Source organism: Nipponia nippon, unplaced genomic scaffold, assembly GCF_047370975.1.
Source record: "Nipponia nippon isolate SJK-2023a ecotype South Korea unplaced genomic scaffold, ASM4737097v1 scaffold_3, whole genome shotgun sequence".
Taxonomy (NCBI): Eukaryota; Metazoa; Chordata; class Aves; order Pelecaniformes; family Threskiornithidae; genus Nipponia; species Nipponia nippon.
Genome location: NW_028262347.1, coordinates 90,102,150 through 90,121,521, shown reverse-complemented (window position 1 = coordinate 90,121,521; position 19,372 = coordinate 90,102,150). Strand labels below are relative to the sequence as shown.

The window sequence follows — 19,372 nt, the reverse complement described above, 5'->3', positions numbered from 1 at the left end:
GCAATGTTAGCATCCCGTGCATAACATGCCACCAGCCAGGCCCTGGCTGTAACCTAAACCAAGGTTGAACATATCCTTGGTTCTGCCCTGGCAGGAGGCAAGAGGATCTTGTGCCATCCCAATCTTTGCATATGTGAAAAGAAGCATGGCGTTTGCTTTTTTCAAATTATTTTTCACTTGGGGTAGCGTTAAACAGGTTGAGCAAACGTAGCAGAGAGCCACCCTTGGAAGATGCAACCTGAAAGGACTTTCCCAGAGAGGCAAATCCCAAATCTGGCAGTTATAAAAGTGCTACAGCTGTCGGGTAGGCTTCTAGGAAAAACAACAGGACAGTGAGGCGAGGCTGACAGCTGAACTGGTACAGGTGATGGAAAGCAATACTGCCTCACCAGGGACTGCAGTGACCACCAGTCTCTCTTAGACTGTAAAAAACCAAATTGCATGCCAGAGTATGCTTTGGACAAAGCTGATTTGGGAGCCGAATGCACTGGGATATCTGCTGGTGAGTGCAACTGGATTTTCCATCTGGAAGGCATGACTGTCTGGTCCAGAAGCCAATTTAAAGTACAAATTAGATCTGGCTGTTTGTCAGTCTCCTCCCCGAAACGCAATAAGGACAGAGTGGTTATATAATATAAACCATTCTTGGTAATTTAGTGGTCCTGAAACAACAAACAAGCCAAGGGGGGAAAAAATGGTTTGCAGAAGAATTCAAAGCCAAAGGATTCGGGCTGAGGAATTCAGTCCATATGATCCGGCAGAGATGTGTGCTGCTATTCCTGTACGTCTTGAAAGGAAACTGCCACCAGATCCTCTGCTATTTTCTGTTCACAGGGCCCTACTGATAGGCGTGATATTTCAGCCTCCGCGCTAACCCCTGCGCTCCAAATATGCAGGGACAGTTGTGCAAGCAGCCAAGCACGGTTCCCTGCTGCCGAGGAGGGGCACCGGTGGGAGGCAGCTCTCTCCTCGCTCACACGCAGCAGAGCCCTCAAGAAAGGCAAACCAAACCTCCATGGGTTATGGTGGCTTTGCCCTGGTCATCACAAAGTCCATGGTGCTGTACGTTACCTGTGCAGGGTGCTGCCTGACACAGGCAGGATGAGTGTTCGCAAGGTGGGTGGTGGGCAACAGCGCCTGCGAAGGGGGGCTCTCACTCCCTTTCCCTGCTGATCCCTCTTAAACCAGAAAAATGTGGTTTTATTCTCTGCATTAGTAGCAGTATTTGGGGATGGCAGGGGGGAGATATTCTGAGCCTGAAGGATGCGAACCATCATTACAGGCTAATGTCCTTAAAGGGAAATTGCAAGGGTGTGTTTACTACTTCTTAATATTGATCTAGTAAGTATATATACTTTACTCCCTGCTGTTTGTAATCAGCAACAGGCCTCTCAAATTTGAAGCAGGTACCAGTGCTCAAGTGTAACTTCCAGTTATTTTCATTCTCATGCATGCGAAGTGGATAGCACTGATTTATTGAGGAGAAAGAGGGAGAATGTTATAATGCGTTAAGAGGTGGTTTCAGGTGCCTGTGGTAAAAATGGGGGGCTTGGCTTCTCCACATGGATACTGAGTTTTGTGGCCGGAGGACCTGGCTCTCCCCTCTTCTCATTGGGACCTGTCACAATTGCTTCCCTTTTTCTGAACTAGCATAAATCTGGAGTGACTACACTGACGTCAAGCTGGCGTGAGACACAAGTGGCAAAGCCTAGGGAAGCTAAAAAAGGGCTTTTTCCATTGGCTTTAATGAGTCCCAAGTGAGAGGAATTGGGCACTTTCTCTTAGAGCACCAAGAAAACAGCTTGCTTTGTTTCAGACATGCCCCTTGGGTGCCCCAGCATGATGAGGATGCGGTGCCCCAAAGGAATACTGCAGCCCTGGGTGTGCCCCATGCATCCAACATGTGAACCGTTCTTGACAGAGCACCTTTGGGGTGGAAAAGCATCTTTCCGTAGTCCCCTTCTGATGCTGCTAAAAGGAGACAAACCCCTGGTGACAGCTAAAAACCCAATGAGCTGGAAGAGACTCCACAGGTGGCTGAGGATTTGCTGATAGACCTGCCTTTAAAAAGGCAGGTTAACCACCCTGGCAGGAGGCTTTATGTCAGGTGTTGCGCAAGCAACAGTGGTGGGAGGGAAAACCCCAACACAGGGAGCCATGCTGCTCTCTGATACCATCAATCTGCTCCCAGGGATGGGGCTCAAGTCCTTGCTTCTTCACTTTTGCTTTGCTCTCCCTCCTGCTGGAGTGCAGGGATGAGCTGTGGGGAGGCAGAGGGCATGAGCGAGGGCTTTGCCCTGTGCAGGGGAAGTGATGGCATCACAGAAGGACATTAGCGGTGCTCCTCGTCTCCAGGCTTTCCTCTGTGAGCAATTTCCAGGGAAATCGAACCCGACTCTGCTCCATTAGCCGCTAATCTCCCAGCCACTGGGCCTGTCTTTTGCATTACGACAGAGCAGAGCCACTTTGCGCACTGCTGTCAGGGTCTGAATGAGCTTTGATAAAAGACCAAGTGTTGGAGAGAGAGGAAGTACTTACCAAAAGTTGTTTCCAATTTCCTGAGCTTGCTGTATCCATTCCCCTTCACTCCTGGACTCTGAAACAATCCGTCTTCTGGGGGAGCCTTGCTTCATTATTCTTGCTTCCCCAGTGCAGTTGACACTTAGTCTGGGTTTCCCAATCCTCCCAGCTCTGACTCATTAGCTTCAAAGGCTGTGCAAAGCTGCTGTGGGCTCTCTGGCTGCTTGCACAGGGACACACGCCTGCCCCGGCACTGTAGGGTTTGGTTTCCACACAGCTCTGCCTGCCTCTGGGTATGCACGTGGCATCTGGTCTCCCCTGGGCAGGCCTGCTTGGCCCCAGGATTTTGAGGTTTCCAGCTCACCCTATAGCGTGTTCACCCCACATATGTTGACTGGTTGTCCCAGGTTGCTGGCAGCCTGGATACAGCTTGACCTGTATCTGCCAAAGGTGAAGTGAAAGGGTTTTCTTAGTGATGTGTGTGGAAATTGGTAGCAGAGGATGAATGGGAATCCTGTGCCTGGTAGAGGTGAGGGGGAGGCAGGAGGAGGGTGGGCTTTGGGGTGGATGTAATAGCCCAGCTGGGCAGCGAGGCTGAAGGGATTCAGCAGTAGCTTCTCACTAAACTATTTAATGGTAAATCCAAATGCAAATCAGTGCTCTGACTTATCAGTCCCATGCGGGCCAATGTACCGTGGCGAGCACCTCGGTGCATGAGTAACTAACTGAGCATTCAATGCTTGAGCTTGGCTTTAATAAAGGGAGGTTTTCTGCTCAGCAAGGGGCCGAGGGGAGTTGCACTGGGGAACTGAGGAGCTCCTTCTCGGAGCTCCAGCCTTGTACTGGAGAACATTGTGTTCCAGGGATAGCTGCTTCTCACCCTTGGAGCTGGCTCTGCTGGTTTCATGCTTGAAAATCTTAGCCTTATTTTTCCACCTGTATGAGCAGGTTTTGAGCATTCAGTCTGAGTGCCTCCACTATGGCTAATGCTTTGCACTGCTCTAGCTGTGCTCAGAGCTTGTAGTGATGGTCTGTACCAGGGATTTCCCAGGTTCACCAAAATGACAAGTGTTTCCAAAGCAGTTTTCCTGGGGTAGGTATACCTCAGACCTGAGTAAAACCCATCTCCTCCATGCTGCTGTGTGTATTTTTAAGCTAGCGAGATATGGGGAATAGTGCTGCAGGGATGGAGGCTTTTTCTTGTCTTATTTGTAGCAACGTTGTTCTTCTTAATTAGCTTCTCTTTCCCACCCAGGCTCTGCAAGAACCAAGATAACAGTGAAAATTAGGCCAGCAGAGATGACCATCTCTACAGACTCCAACAGCACTGAGCATGACCTATTAAAAATCAGCTCCAAACTAGGAGGAAAAAACCCAAGCAAACTACTACTGAAAAGAAGTAAAACTTCTCCCCACCCCAACCTTGGCCATGAAATGCTTCTGTTGGGGAGAAAAGTTCCTTCCTCCACAAAGAAGGGTGCAGAGCTTGGTTTGCTTGGAGCCGTTCCCCTCATCTTCTGAACAAAAGGTGAGAGGTTAGTTTAAAACATGAGGAGTGTGGGCAGCTTAACTGTGTGTCCACCAGTTGCTGCCTGGAGCTCTCTCTCTGCAAAGCTTTTCCTCTGCGGGGGGTGAGGGAGAAGGGGGTTGTCGGCCTTTGGGAAGGGTTGGCCCCAAACTGTGCAAAACCGGGGTTTGCTTAGAGGCTCTGACCCACCGTCTGCAGGAGCTGCTGGTGGCTGGGCTCCCGCTCCTTCCCCTGGCTCTGCTCAGTTGTTCTCACACAGCTCCAGGGACAGGTTCCCACCCCTGTGGCTGCATGAAGCTGGTTTGGCTTTGATGGGAAGGAGGCAACAATGAGCTCAGGCATTTTAGGGTTATGAAAATACAAAGCCCCATCCAGATACTACTAGCTTCACTTCTTCCTTTCTGCCCTTGCTGTTGTCGAGGCTAGGAGTTTATATTGTGCAGTGAGCCCTTTTGTTTTGTAGGAGACCAAGTGATTGAAAACAGCCATGATATTACTATGCATGGACAGTACATTTTTTCCATGTATTTTCATAACCCTTTTCCCAAAGGATCAAATGTGTCTTTATTCTATAACTCCACAATGGGTTAGAGCAGCTCCTCGGGCGGGAATTGTTCTGCTCCATAGGCTACTTAATACTTCCTATAAACATCTGCTGAATTAGGTAGGTAATACTCAATATTCCTGACCAGCAAAGCATTGGTAGCCGCATATCAGAGGAGAGACAGGGCTGGAGATGTCAGAGGTGAACATGGGGTTAAAGATGACAAAATACTGGTTGTGTTTTTTGTTGTGTGTTTTTGCTTTTTTTTAAAAAAAAAAGGGTATGTGTATGGGTGCAACAGCATTTCCCTCAAAAGAAATGCAAGGAAGCTTTGATCTCAGACTTTGATTGTACCTTAGGCATCTCTGGTACCTAAGTTAAAGAGCGTCTAGCTGAGAATGGAGTTTCACCAATAACGTCATGGGATATATTTTTAAGTACGCATGTGCCTGCTTGCTTTTTGCCCCCAGTAACATGATGTAATTCTCTAAATATTGTCTAAACTTGAGCCGTGGCATTGAGACTCCAAGTCAGAGCAGGACCCTTCGGTCCTTCACCGTCCTTGGGATGGGAGATTTCCACTCTGCTTTCCCTTGAGGAAGGGCTGCTTGGGGCAGATGGGACGGTGTGGTGGTGTCCCATGGGGACCCTAGACCTTGCCCACTCTGTGAGTCTCTCTGGCAGATGCTGCCAAGCTGCCGGGAAGGTGACATTGCCCCGCCATGAGCCTGGAGGTCTGTGGGGCACAGAGCAACTGAGGACTAAGAAAGTCCATGACCAGGAAAGGAAAAAAACCCAAAAATGTCTCCCCCCCCAATATCCCATTTTTGTGAGAGCCCTATGACCGTTCCTCACAAGGGCCCTGAAAGCAGATGTGAGTCTTTCTATTCCCCCAATACTGTTTGTCTCAAACAGGCCCCCCTAGATGTCCTGGTCTCGCTGTCTTGATTAGGAGGGATGTGGCCACACTGGCCTCAGCCCCTCGCAGTCCTCCATCTGAGCAGCATTTTGCAAAGGGATGATCTGCAGACCCATGCACTTCCACTTGCAAGAGTCCTTTTTTTCTCCCCCTTGTTTTTTTCCCCTCCTCCCTCCTCTCCTTTGTGCTCAGAAAACATCTGTTTCCAGATGTTGTTCAAGTCTAATAAACGCAGCGAAAGGCCTTGAGTTAATATATTTACAATAGCTGGAGATGTCGGCTGCTAGTTAATGGCTCGTTCGAGCACATCAAGATCTCCACGTTTCCTGAGGGGGGAAAAAAAAACAACAGAAAGAAAAAGAAGTGGGGTGAGGTTTTTCTCCCTAGTAAATGGCCTGAAAACAGGAAGTTCTCCTCAAGCAGTTTTGGAGATTACTGGTGGGATCAAGCGCACGACCATCTCCATGCAGTTGGCTTCAACTTCCAGTTAGTGACAGGAATGGCACCTTTTTTTTTTTTTTTTATGAAAAGCTCTGCTTAAAGCGAAGGAAAGTGAGGAAGGCCTGCTGCTGTTGCCCACCCCTTTTCAGGCCAAATGAAGACCTGCTGTAGATACTTTGTTGGCTTGAACTATGTGCATAGAAGCGAGAACCTCATCCATGCCCGGCTCTTCCATTTCTGGCCTGTGGCGTGGTTTATGCCCATGGTACCTACCTGGGGTCAAAGAGGGTTTATGGTCTCTTGCAACGAGACCACACTGTGCGCTGCGAGGAATCCCCGCACATCATGCCCCTTTGTGAACACTGCACATCTGTTGCAGAGCAGCACTGGGCAACCTCTCTGTAAGGCACTTTGCCCATGTACAAATGTCCCTGAGAAGGACAAAGTACCAGCTACAGACTGACAAACCTGGAGGCTTGCATACCTGTACATAACCATGTCCATCACGTCAGTTGCCCCCGTGCCATGTGCTAGATGTGAAACGCTTTCTTTCATTGTACAGAGGGGTTCAGCTGCTTTGGAAGGTATATATTGCTTTATATTTGCTCCAGATTTCATTGCATCTTTGTGCTGAGGTCCATAACTGCCCCAGAGGACCTGTTACAAGTGGTGGAAGTGTGTGATTGCTGTCCTTGTAAGGAATTGCATCAACCTTCCTGAGGAGAGAGGGATATAGCCTCAAGCTCAGCATATCGAGGGCAGTCTAGGCTGCTCCCGGAGTCACCGGTCAGTGAAATCACTCCCTTTGATTGCAACTGAGCATCTGCTTCTACTTTACCAGCCTCGAGGGTCATGAACTTGCAAGAGGACTGGTTTCAGGCCAGCACCCACCTCCTCTGAGGCTGCTGAGAGCTGAAGGTTGGGCCGTGCTCAACTCAAGGAGCGATGAGATGACTCCACGTGCCGGGGCCCATCTCTGGAGGCAGCTCGTTTAGCGTGCAGTGCTGCAGACTCAACATGCGCAGTTGGCTCAGATTCATAGTTAAATTAGTCCATTTGTATTGGCATGGGATGACAGTGCTCCTTAATGCCTCACGGATAGAAAAATTACCCTCCTGCACATCTGCAGCTAAGGCTTCCGCGTGAAACTCGGCTGAGTGCAGCTCCCCAGCCTGCAGCAGCTATGACATAGCCCCTAAATGAACTGATCAGCTGGAGAGGGGCTGGCGGGGAGGCAGGAAAAGGCACTTATACAGTCATTCAGGCGATGCTCGTGTCTGGACAGCAGGATCTCTATCGCAAATCAGAGCGAGAGAACAGAGAGCTCTCCCCAGCCAGTGTGGGTAAATGAAATGTAGACACCCAGCAGATTTCCGTTTTCAGCTTAGAGGGTGCGTTTTTGTGACTTTAGTGCTCAGACTGGTATAAAGGAAAGAGAGAGACACGGCTTTTGGTGAAGCTATGTATAAGACAGGCAGGTAGCTGCAATCATCAGTAATTCAACCCCAGTCTGAAGTAGCGTACTTCAGAGGTCTCTAGGATGCCCAGCATCCCAGCTGCCAACTGTTATTTCCCTGTGTAGATCTCTGCTTCCCAAACACTGTATCATCAGCCTCTAAGCATCTCCCCTTCATTTCTCACTGTCCGCTTATCTGCTGTGATGGCAGATGGCATCTTGGGTAACTCCATGGACCACGGTTTTTCTCTGGCAGAGCCACAGACTCCTTTTCCTTTCACAAAGAAATAGGCTGCTAACACAGGCATAGCTGGGAAGAGACCGAGCAGGGGGTAGGAGACTGGGATGGCTGTGCCTCCCAAATGAGCAGACACCCTTCGTGTGCTGGGTCTGTGGGTTACACAGCTCTGCCTCATTCATATGAGAAACTGTTGAAAGGCTGCAGCCATCAGAGGGGTGTTTTCCATGGATGCCGGAGCAGCAATGCGAATTTGAGCAGCGAGATGACAAGAAACCTGCTAAAAGAAATAAAGAAAGGATTTCCTGCCTCGCAGACGCTAAAACCCCATTTTGGGAAGCGAGTGGCTGTGAAAGGCATGAGGCCATTCAAAGAATCAGGGCTGTGTGCTACCGGGCCCTCCAAGGGTTTGTCTGGTGGAGAAGAAACAGCTCGTGCTCGCTTTAACCTGCTCCCAGAAGGTCTATTTCTTCCAGCCCTCTGAAAAGGAGACCGGGTGAGAGATGAATATGAGTCTTCTCTGCCAGTAATCTCCAGCACAGAGTGCACGCAAAATCTTCATTTAAAACGTGTAAATGACAGCGAAAGAGCCACAAGGGAGCCAGATTTTAAGAGACCAATTTGCTGCCCGAGTTTTAATGACTGTGCACCACAGCGGGCCCCGCGCTGCCTCGCTGCTGTGTGCGCTCAAGAAGGGGATCAAAGGACGGACAGACGGACTCAGCAGAGCCTGCATATCACCCTGGAGGATAAAATATTGTATGTCATGCTCGGAAAAATTGGGAGAGGTGGGCCTCCCTTGCTCCCGAAGAACAGAAAGAGGCTTTGTTTCCCAGACGTATGGCTCAGAGCTGCCCTACGGCACGTATTGGGGAGACTGCTCCCCGCCAAGGGGGTTTTCTGTCTGGCGCCCCATGCCTGGTGGGACACGGAGGAGGCGTCAGGAAGCTCTGCTTCACTAGAGGGCCTCAGCAGATTAACTCCTCTGGATGCTCTCGGTGCCCCCAGGCTCAGCAGGTTGTATGCCCAAATCAAGCCCAAAAGGTTCCCCCCTTGCACTGCAGCTTGCCTGCCTGGGGTGTTGCTCCCTGCTGCCCTTTGGTTGTTTTTTGCAGAGCCCTCAGCTGCCAGCTCTTGTTTCCAGATGTTTCCCTCTGGTTCTCACCCTGCCTGGCTGCTCTCCTCAAAATATTGGGGTGTAAATATCCCACCGCTGGTGCCTCAGGGCTGCCCCAGGGTCTGCATGGGGGATGCAACAGCCCGTTTGCACCATCCCATAAAGTGCCCTTCAGCTGCGGGGAGGAAAGAAAGACGCAGGCTGGTGTGAGCCCAGCCTCTGCTTTACAATCTCTTTCCTGCCACTATAAATAACCTCTGCGAGAGTCACTTCAAAGGGAAGGGCTGGCGGCAGAGAGGTGGTTTGGGGACCGAGTGGGACAGGGGCGTCCCACTGCCCGATCCCACCCCGGCACTTTGCATAAATAAATAAATCATGCAGCAAGGGAGAGGTGGAGAGAGAGGGCGAGCAGAGGAGGTTGCTTTGGGAAGCCGCGCAGCTCGCTCATCCCAGCCCCGTAGTTCGGAGGGAGTGTGTCATGTTACAGGGGAGCCACGATCAGCCAGAGCACAACATCGCCGGAGCAGCTGAGAATTACCTCTCTCTAATGGGGACTTTCATGTGCGAGCTCCTGGCCGGTCTGCGAAGGAACTGAAACTGGCAGCTTAGAAGGAAACAAAAACCTACCAGCGAACCAAAAGACTGAAACATAGGAAGGGAGGGAAAAAAAAAAAAAGTCCTGATCAGATATTTTTTCCCTCTCTCACTCTTTGCTGCAGTTGGATCCTTTTTTTCTGCACCCCTTTTATGTGTGTGTGGTTTGTTTTTATTTTTTAAAGACCCCCCCATCCACTTTTGTCATTATTGCTGTTATTTGTCATTTACTGGCACTGGGATCCCCTTGGACGCTCTTTTTCTATGCCTTCTGGATTGTGCTTCTCAGAGTAGGAGTGAGGCTTTATTTATTCTATTTATTTATTTATTGTTTCTCAGGACAGGGAGGGAATGTTGGAGGAGAAGAGCTGGAAAGGCGTCGGCGAAACAGCTTTTGACAGGGGGTGTGTGGCTCCCCCCAGGACCGGCGATGGGGAGAGATGCTGCCGCCTCCCTCTCCTGCTGGGCTCGGGGCTGCCTGGCGTCTCCCTGCTTTCTCTGGTGCTGAGCCTCCTGCTGTACTTTCGGACCTCCGATCTGCAGTCCCGCGTGTCCCACTTGGAAGCAGACAGACCCACACAGCTCCCTGCCTGGCTCTCAGCAGACCAAATGGAGACAGCTATTTTGGGAAGAGTTGACCAACTGCTTGATGAGGTCGGTGTCCTTTCTTTTTGCCTGTATAGTTTGCAGTACTATAGATTTTAGGCACGTGCATGCTTGCATAGTTGTGTTATCTGTTCTTTTTCCTCCCTTAAAAATGTGTTTCTGCACAAGTGATGCTGCTAGGTTGAATTTCCCGTGCCTTCAGGTCCCTCCCACCTCTCAAACCTGCCTGGTGTTTGCTTCCCTCTGCCCCAGCCTATGCTGTGACTGAGCCTCGGCACTTTGCAAAGGGGGAAACCTCATCCCTGGTCCTGGCAGGGAGGGAAGAGCCTCCAGCCCCCTCCATTTGGTGACTGGTGGCATTGCCTGCCAAAAGAGTTAGAGCTAGAGGTTAAACCTGGGAATTCACTGTGGGTTTGAGCCCCAGGAGAGGGACAGGCAAGGCACACCACAGCCTGCGTGGCTACAGCAGGAGGTAACCGCAAACACACCAATGTTGTGACGGGCTGGCTTTGCTGCTGTGCCAGCCCTGACCCCTTCCATGGCTCCTGGCTCAGGAAAATGAGACATGCTGGCATTGCCAGGATAGTTTCTGGTACTGCCAGAGCATCAGTGCAGAGCATATGGCTGTGCTATGCCCTCTTGAGCACCATCCAAACTCCACTGAAGCCAGTGGGCTCTTCCTCTGAGGATGGGGGAGAGCTGCTTCTGAAGAAGCCTTAGCTTCAGAAGGTCAGTAAAGAGGGATAAAAAGTGCAGATTTTTTGTTGCTGACACCTTTTACTTTGCTGTGCTGATGCTGCTGGGGGCTGCCCGGGCTCCTCTGCCCTGGGCAGGATGAGTTTCCTGCAGGATTCCTCGCCTGGTCGGGGTTTTGAAGCAGTTTTGACATGTGTCAGGGAGCAAATGGTGGCTCACATCTCTGAACTCTCCAGGCAGGTCCACGTTGACCTGTTTCCACAGCTCTGGGGGAGGCTCAGAGCTAAGATTCAGAGCTGGGGCTGTTTCCACCCACCTCTCCTTTTCTCTGTTTACTCCAGCTTTGGTATGAGAGAGGCTGCAGAGATCCCCGGGGCTAGCCCCAAAACTGTTTGTGTCTGAAAAAATCTTGTGTGTTGCTATTGCCAAATGAGGTGAGGAACGGGATGATCAGAGTGGTGGCTATTGGGACCTGCCTCCGGGCAGTGCTGCCTGGCACCTGGGGGGACCTGGGGACCCCTCCACGCTTTCTAGGAGCAGCGAAGGTCTGCTGTAAGGAGTTTAAACCTACAGCTGACAGGCTCGGCTACCATTTATGGGTCTCATGGGAGCAGTCCCTGGATCGACTGGGGTTTGCAGCCAAAAGCTGTGAACCTCGAGTTAGCAAACACTGTAGGAGCTGAGGGATGTGGTTTTGAGTGGCCTCTTTGGATGAGGAATAAGAGGGACACAGGGGCCATGGGGCAATACCACACAGAGAAAAGCCTTTTGGGGAAGCAGAAGTGTTGCAAGTGGCTGGACCTGTGCACTGTGGTTGCACCCTTGCACAAGGGACTCCTTCCCCGCTGCCAGGCAGGAGATAACGGGCAGTGTTCCCCTCGTTGCTGCTGGCACGAGTCTCCTGGGAAGTCACAGTTTATCTCTACCAAGTGATTTGAGACGTGCCACAGGACGCCTCCTGGGAGCGGTGCCCGGGGCCGGATGGCCCCCTGCGTCCTGCTGGCTCTGCTGGCCGCAGCACCTTTCTGCTTTTTTATAGCCTGGCTTAGCAAGGAAATGGGGCTCTCATGATGCCCACGTGCCCGGCAGCACCCCTCTTTTCTGAGTAGCCCCTCCTGAGCCCCTGGGGGTGGCCCCAGCCCCCCCGCAGCCAGTGTGAGGAGCAGCTGTGGGACAGAAACCACTACTTGAGGGGCCAGCACTTGCTCCCGGGTACCACCGGAGTTACCAGCTCCCCGCTGGGCTACAGCTTTAAAAATAGCTTGGAGAAAGGTGCTGGAGCCTGTGGAGGAGCAGGGGTGCCTGGCACAGGTCTCCTGTCCCTTTACACCTGGGAAGGTCTGCTGCTTAGGGGAGAAGAGACCCTCCCGGACTCTGCTGCCAGCTTCAGCTAAGCTCCTAAAACAGCTGCTTCAGACCTCCGCACCTCATCCAGAGGCACTGGCGTGGGCCAAGTGGCTCGAGGTGCAAGGTGGGGGTCTGCTGGTGGACAGATATTGGGGTGGCATATGGGGCTTTTGCTTAGAAAAGAAAAACAAATCTTCCTCATCCTCCTTTTCATTAGGTCTAATGGGGCTAAGTTGGATGGGTCTCCTGGACTGGCTGGAAGGATGGAGAAAAACAGGAAAGATAAAGGGGAGCAGGGAAAGGATGGGAGAAGAAAAATGAGGAAAGCAAGAGACAGTGCCGAGCAGGACTGCGGGGACAGGGGCTGTGGCTGGGCTTGCCGTGACGGACGTGAAAGCAGGATTTTCGTTCTCCCCTGCTCAGACCCTCGCTGCCTCTCCCTGCCACATCCTTGCAGAGTTTCCTGGTGTTTCGACCTTAATGGGTTTCACAGCTGCCAGCTCAGTGTTATCCATCACAAAATAAAATAGCAAAGCTTTAAAGAAACCCTGGCTTTGGAAAGAGCTGGTCTGAGCCTGGCAGGAAGGTGGAAAGTGAGGGGAGCCATGGGCACAGGAGCAGATTTCTAGCTCTGGTGGCTATGAAGATCAGCTGGAGGGATGTGAAGAAGCAAAGTCTGCAAGGGCTGATAGAGGAGCTAGCTGAGGTTATGCTCAAAACCCATACTGTTCTGTGCTCCGAGCTGGAGCATGTGGTGTCCTCCAGACTGTGCTACGTTTGTGCCCAGGTGTGCCCCAGAGGTCCCCAGGGGTCTGCAAGCAGCGGTGGGTACACTGTACGGATTGCACTGAAAAGTACGAAATGCTAAAGTCCTGTTAGGTGCCTTTCTTCTGGACAAGAAAAAATAAAGCAAACTGGCAGGGAGAGGAGCTGGGTTGGTTTGTTTAAAACGTTAATTTTAAGCCAGCTGGTGGGGATGTTTTCCCAGTCTTGGAGCCCAGTTTTGGAGCACCCGCGGCTGGCTGTGGCAGTTTCCATCTCAGCTCAGGATGAGCGAGGAGAGGGTGAAACATGCATTCCCAGAAGCAGCCTGACCAGTGCTGCTTCACTCACTTCTTTGTAAACCTCTGCCTGGTGTCAGCGAATACCAGAGGGGAATTTTCTACCAGACACAAATTGGCTAAGTTTTCCCACAAAAACATCTGTGTGGAATGGGCCAGATGCAGGTAGTTCAGGGAGAACTTTAGCTCCATGTAGGAATTCCTCTGCATTTATGGGGCATCAGAAATTCATACAAACAGCACAAATAAACTCACTACTGGCATTTGCAGGAATGGCAAAGCTTTCCAAATAAGAAAACGAGGTCCTTTCCCATGCTGGGTAACATTTGGTACTATTTTGCTTGCCAAAAGCTCGGCAGGGTGGAGAGCAGGATGGATTCAGTGCTGCTACTGGTAAAAAAAAAAAAAACAACCCACAGTATTTGTGTGCTTGTAGAAATTGAAGTGTGTGTTTAACACAACAGCAGTTATCCTGTAAAGCCCGGGGGAAGACCAACTGCCTCTCTGCACCGTGATGAGCCTCTCAGGGGGTTGTGTTGAAGGTATTTGTTGTGCCTTTGGTGATTCTGAAGGGATTCAGGGGCTGTGCCATGGATGGGGAGGGAGCATTGATCCTCACTGCTTTCCCAATAGGCTCATTTCCCTGGGACTCTCTCCTTACTTATGTGAGCAAAGCAGGGACACCTGAAAAATCCCTTTCCCTCCCAACGTAAAGCTTTTTTTTTCCTTCTTTTGCTTCAGTGTCTCAAAGCACACTGCTCAATTCTGCTTCCCAGGGTCAGCAAGATGCTCTAAGCATCCCCTGCCTTGATCTTTACCTTAGTGTTTTCCACCCCAAAATCATGAGATATATTTTTTCTTCCAATTGCTCTCGTAGCTAAGTCCTGTTTCCTTCCAGCTGCCTGCAATCCTTGAACCTAGATGGTGTTATTTCCAAGCTTTTTGCTCCATCTAGGAGGGCTCACTGCTTGCTTTTGCTCTATGCCACATAGTCCTGCAGTTCCAGGAGCTGGGCCTTTAAGAAAAAACAGCTAAATTGGAGATAAAACAATGAGAGTTAACAAAACCACCAGCCCTTGAAATCCTCCTGATGGGTTGTAATAGATTATCTATTTGAGACATGTTTCTTTTAGCTGTTGGAGATAGTGGTGGGAAATGATTTCACCGCCCCGGGTGACTGCAAACAACTAGGTCTGCTAAAGAGCTATTAATCTGCCCCCTTTGAAGAAGTGCCGTCTCTTTCACCTAATCTCAAGTCCCCATCCAAAATAGACAGGCACTTGCAAGGTTTAGGAGGCCACAGCCATGGTCCTTTAATGTCAGAAGAGGTCTTGCTTTCACTGCTCTGTCCACTCAAGCCAGCCCTGTCCTGTCATGCTAGCAGTGAGTTAACAAAACCCGCGGGAAAAGCCCGTGCTAGCTTTGTTGCCTGTTGCCAGCATGTGTTTCAGCCCGACCCTCCTGCCTTTGCCCTCTTGCAGACAGAGGGTTTTCCCCTTTCTTCCACAGTCAGCGATGTGTGGTGGCTCCCTAAATACACAGAGGTGCATGTTTCCCCACGTGGGAGCTGTGGCCCCAGTGCTGGCAAAGTCTTTTTCAGCCACTTTCATATGTGTAGGGGAAGGCGCAGCCATTATGTCACTGGAAAACATGACAGGCAAGAGCAAGCAGGCTATGGTGACAAGCCAATCCTCTCTGTAAGAAGTGCTTTTAGCATTTCTGAAAGGTGGCCAGTTGCTGCTCTGATGTTTCATGCTCTAGGTGTCCCTCAGGTGAAAAAGCAAACCCCCAGATCCCAGAAAGGAGATCACAAACAGTAGATTCCCAGAGACCATGTTGTTTTATTTTTGCTTGCAGGAGTCAACCTTGCCCTAAAATTGAATGGTTTTCTGTTACCTGGGAATGAAAGTTTTCTCTTCGAAAGGCCAGTTTTAAAGGAAAGCCCTTTCTTTTTGCTCTCCTGAGCAAAGCCAGCTTCTCGTGTTGGATCAGGCGGTATTTTGCACGGTGGTAATGAGGGAAGCAGAAAAGGCTGGGAATTCATTTTGTTTCACCATCTCAACCCAAAGTTGAACTGAGGTCTCCAGAAGCCAAGGATTTTTTCTGTTGCAGTCAATGTTTGTTTAATAGACTGTGCAGGAAACTGAACTCCAGGCGCTCCTAAATTCCTGGTAGGTTTTGCCTCCCACTGAAGGGGAGCAATCCCACGGCACCACTGCCCTTTGCACTCCCCAGGGATGTGCAGAGCTCCTGGGCTCCAGGGAGGCACTGCGATGGCCAGGGATGGGGAAGATGCCCAAGGCCAGTGAGTGTATGATGGCTGAATGGTACCAGTGTTTGGGGTTGTGCTCCTTAGCCCTGCCCAACAGCACCCACATCTCCTTGCTGAGGGGCCCCCATCCTTGAGAAGGCTATTTCAGTTGTCCCAGGTGTTTCCACTACCCCAACCCTGCAGATAGTTGTGGGGAAATGCTATCATTCCTGTTCCTCACCCGGTTGTGCTCAAGTCCTGCTGGGTCATCACTTCCCCTGGTAAGTCCAGTTATGCTGCTCCTCAACTTGTGCGCTGGCAGAGCAACCCAGCCAAGGCTTCTTGCAGCAAACCTGAACTCTGCCTTTCCCCTGTCTGTTCCCCTCTAGCCCCTGGGGTGCCTCTGCACTTGGTGGGGCAAGGATCTGTTGCATGTTTCCTGGCAGATTTCTGTCTGCAGTGTGTCAGACCCTCGCTGGTTAGGAAATGACTTTCTGCTCCTGCCTGTGTGAACCATCACCCCTTCCATGTGCTAAGCCCGATTCCCCAACATGAGAATCCCACCCAAATGTGGCAGTCTCGTGTTCCGACATTTTGGTTGGCACATGTGTAGATGGAAATGGGAACGCGTATGTCTACATACCAGTGCGAGTATCCAAATAAAGGCTCTGCTGTCCTATTTGTGCCCATGTTTGACCATTAGCACAAAGTGTTTGAAGCCAGGCAGTGCTGCGGAGCAGAGCCATGCCATCTGGAGGTGGCAGCTAGATGGGAATGTGCCCAAATACAAAGATTCATATATCTGTGCTTTTAAACTGAGAAGGTAAACACAGATAAAATGCTGTATGGGAACTGGCAATTCTCCTCATGTGAAACCTTCTCCTTGCCCTGATATCAAATCAACTCACTATCAAAACATTTCAGTCTACCATGCAAAAAAAAAGTTCTGAAAATACTCAATTTCTAGTCAGTCACAACAACCCTTACTGATTTTGACTTGCAATAAGGAAGCCAGTCCTTTCAAAGTGAAAAATGGACGTGTTCCAGCCAGTTCTGCCTTTCCTCATCCCAGGCAGAAATATGTTGCTTTATTTTTTTCCTCTCTAAAAGAAATTTTCCCCAAACTGATGCCTTCTTGCAGGAAGGTGCTCACTTACTTGTGAAAATCAAGTCATTTCTCTATGATGCTGGGCATGGGCTTCCATTGAGCCCAACATAAGCCTATTTCTTTTGAAATGTTGGCCCTGGTTGTGAAGTAGGTCAGACAATAAGAAGATGCAACTGGGATGAAGAGTTGGGCTTGAGGGTTAGAAGGGAAGAGGGAGTGACTCCTTAGCACAGGCACCCCGGCAGCTCAGTCTTCTCAAGTCATCTCAAATCATTAACCAAGTGCGGTTCACAGGCATTAATGAATAACTTACTTGGATTGATTTGCATTTTCTTCACTAAATCACAGTTATTTTAATAAAGTGTATGAGGGGTGGTGTGGATGCTGTCCCTAAAGTGCATTTTGCTCAGGACATGGGTCAATTTTAATGACATATCCAGTGAGGAAAGATGCGGTGGCCTCAGGGGGACTCTTATCACCCCTGTAAGAGTTACACAGATGGGGCCAGAGAGCAGGAGACTGACACGCTGGCACCATTAGAAATCCAAACTCATTGGAAATGAACATTTTGACATGATCCCCCCTTGTGGAAGCTCTTGATAGGTTTTGTCTTGTTCTGCACTTGGAGAAAAATTAAGCTTCACAGCCTCTGAAAGTTTTGGGAAATGCCGTTGCTGTTTTCAGGCTACCTTCAGCCACAATTTTTCAGTGGGACCCTTTTGTCCATCCAGGTGTCTCCGTGAGCATAAGGAGTCTGCTGCAAGGGAGATGAGTACCTGCTTCAGATCTCCATTTTTCATCTGCTGAGTGGGTCTTCTGAGAAATGTGCCTTTCTCCTGAGGACACAGTCACCTCTTTATTCGCCACTTCTGGCTCTTGATTTTGTAATGCCTGCCAGGAGGACCACATTTGGAGGCCATTACGAAACTCCCTCAGCCTGCTTCCAATCAAACCCCACATTTCTAGTTAAAGACTATGAACTTTAATGCCTTTCTTCGTTCCCAAACTATTCTGCTCTGTCTCTCCCATCTCTACTTGGGCAGCACCCCCCAGTCCCACTTTTCCAAGAATTTGAGGCTTTGGTTTCAACAGTACTAATGAATCCTTTTGCTCTTTTTCCTCCCTTGACAGAAATTAAAGTTCCACTTGCCAAGACATCGAGAAGTTCGAGACACACACCAGCGATGCAACTGCCCGGCAGGTAGGGATCTGGGATGGCTGGCACTTTGAAAGGGCCTTCTTTGTCAACCTCTTGTTGAAAGCTTTTTTAATGCTGTGTAGTATATGAATGCAAAGTTACGCATACTTGCGTAACAGTGTGCTTGAGGTATAGGAAAGCAATACAGAGATGTGTGTAACAAGTCGGGCACATATGTAAATACTAATTCTGCACATGACAGAAACAGCAGGAAAAGTGATAGACATGCAGGTAGACATCTAGATAGTCAATAAAGAGACAAAGATACATCTAGAGGGCAAATGTTCCTGTTAATTTTAGACATCAATTTTGAAGTAGGCAGACTGGCTCTTGAGAGGTGCATCTTTCTTGGCTGATTTGAGAAGGTTTGAGACACATAGGCTAGACCCAACACCAAAGCTGGACAGCTAAATTTTGGTGAGCCAAAATGCCTCTGGGGTAAGAAGATTTGAATTCCTTGGTGTTATACAACTATCTGAGGCATCTTGCGGAATAACAGCCTTCTGTTAGAAGTGGCCATTTATCAGGGGGTTGAATGAAGTGGTCACTCAAGGTCCCGCTCATATAACATACAGAAATATTATGGGACTGCTTAATTGCGTTATGTTTTTAATCACACTAATATCAAAAGGCTCTTTGAGACACATCTTCTGAAGTGGTTTCAATACAATAAATGACAAATTGCTATGGAAAAAACATTTGTGAATGGCATTTCATTCCATTACTATGAATCATGCAGCCTTCCTCATTGTCTTTTGATGCATTTGACTGTGTAGAAAAAAACAGAGAAGTGCCAGCTACCACTCACATCCAAAGTCGATGGAGTTTTGGGAGACTTTGAATGTGTATATCCAAACTGAGTAGCTGAAGCTCATCTTGAAAAGAAAGAGGCAGGGAAAGTTGTGTCTGGATGAGCATCTGAAAGCAGCATTTTCATCTTCTGTGTTTTCTCCCTTGGTTCTCTTTGGTGCCTAATGTGAGGTCTTTCACAGTGTCTGGTGGTACGCATATCAAACTGTATTTAAGTATGGTCAACAGTGGGATAGTGGTGGATGAAATAATGAAGGGGTCTGTCTTTGCTGTAGGTAATGTTGTCTCGTAATCAGTGTATTTAGACCTGTGTACAGATGTAGGAGGTACAGTCTCTTGTCAGACTAAAATGGATTTGTAATGTAGCAGCTTGTAAAAGCAAGAGGTAAAGCTATACAGGCTTGTGATGGAAAAGCACTGAAGTCCAGGATCCAGACTTGTAGAACATTGGAAAATGCCTGATTTGACTAGTCCAGATCAGGACTGTTGGACTTTCTTTTTAGTCCAAGCAAGAAGAAACAGGAACTATTTTGGTTTAAATTTAAAATACAATACAAATGAAATATCTTCTAAGTGTCTCTTGTCCAATGATCAGATCAAAACTGAGTTCAACTGTTTTTAAATTTCAACCTTTTCCCTTCAATGGGAACACAAATCATAGCTCTACTCCATTTTCGAGTTCCTGCCTAGACTTGACATATAAATGCCATAAAACCACAGGAATGAATATCCTCCTGGTGTTTCTGAGCCTGCTTGGAGGTGGAAACTTAGAACTCGAATGCAGAGCAGAGAAAAAAGAGATTCATTGACTTTTGAGGCCTTCTGAATGTGACCCCCTACACCATGTATGTGATAGATGAATCGCCCAAGTATTTCAGCATCAAGATCATAATACTTAGTTACAGATACCCACATCCCTTGTGAAGCCACAGCAACAG

General features: G+C 49.2%; 1 long non-coding RNA gene across 1 annotated transcript; it reads left to right on the top strand.

The window, feature by feature from the left end:
* Positions 1–9,175: 9,175 nt before the first annotated feature.
* Positions 9,176–17,629, top strand: LOC148054763 (uncharacterized). The gene is made up of 3 exons (XR_015706342.1): positions 9,176–9,512; positions 9,697–10,011; positions 17,558–17,629. It is a non-coding gene; the product is annotated as an uncharacterized LOC148054763 (long non-coding RNA).
* Positions 17,630–19,372: the final 1,743 nt, after the last annotated feature.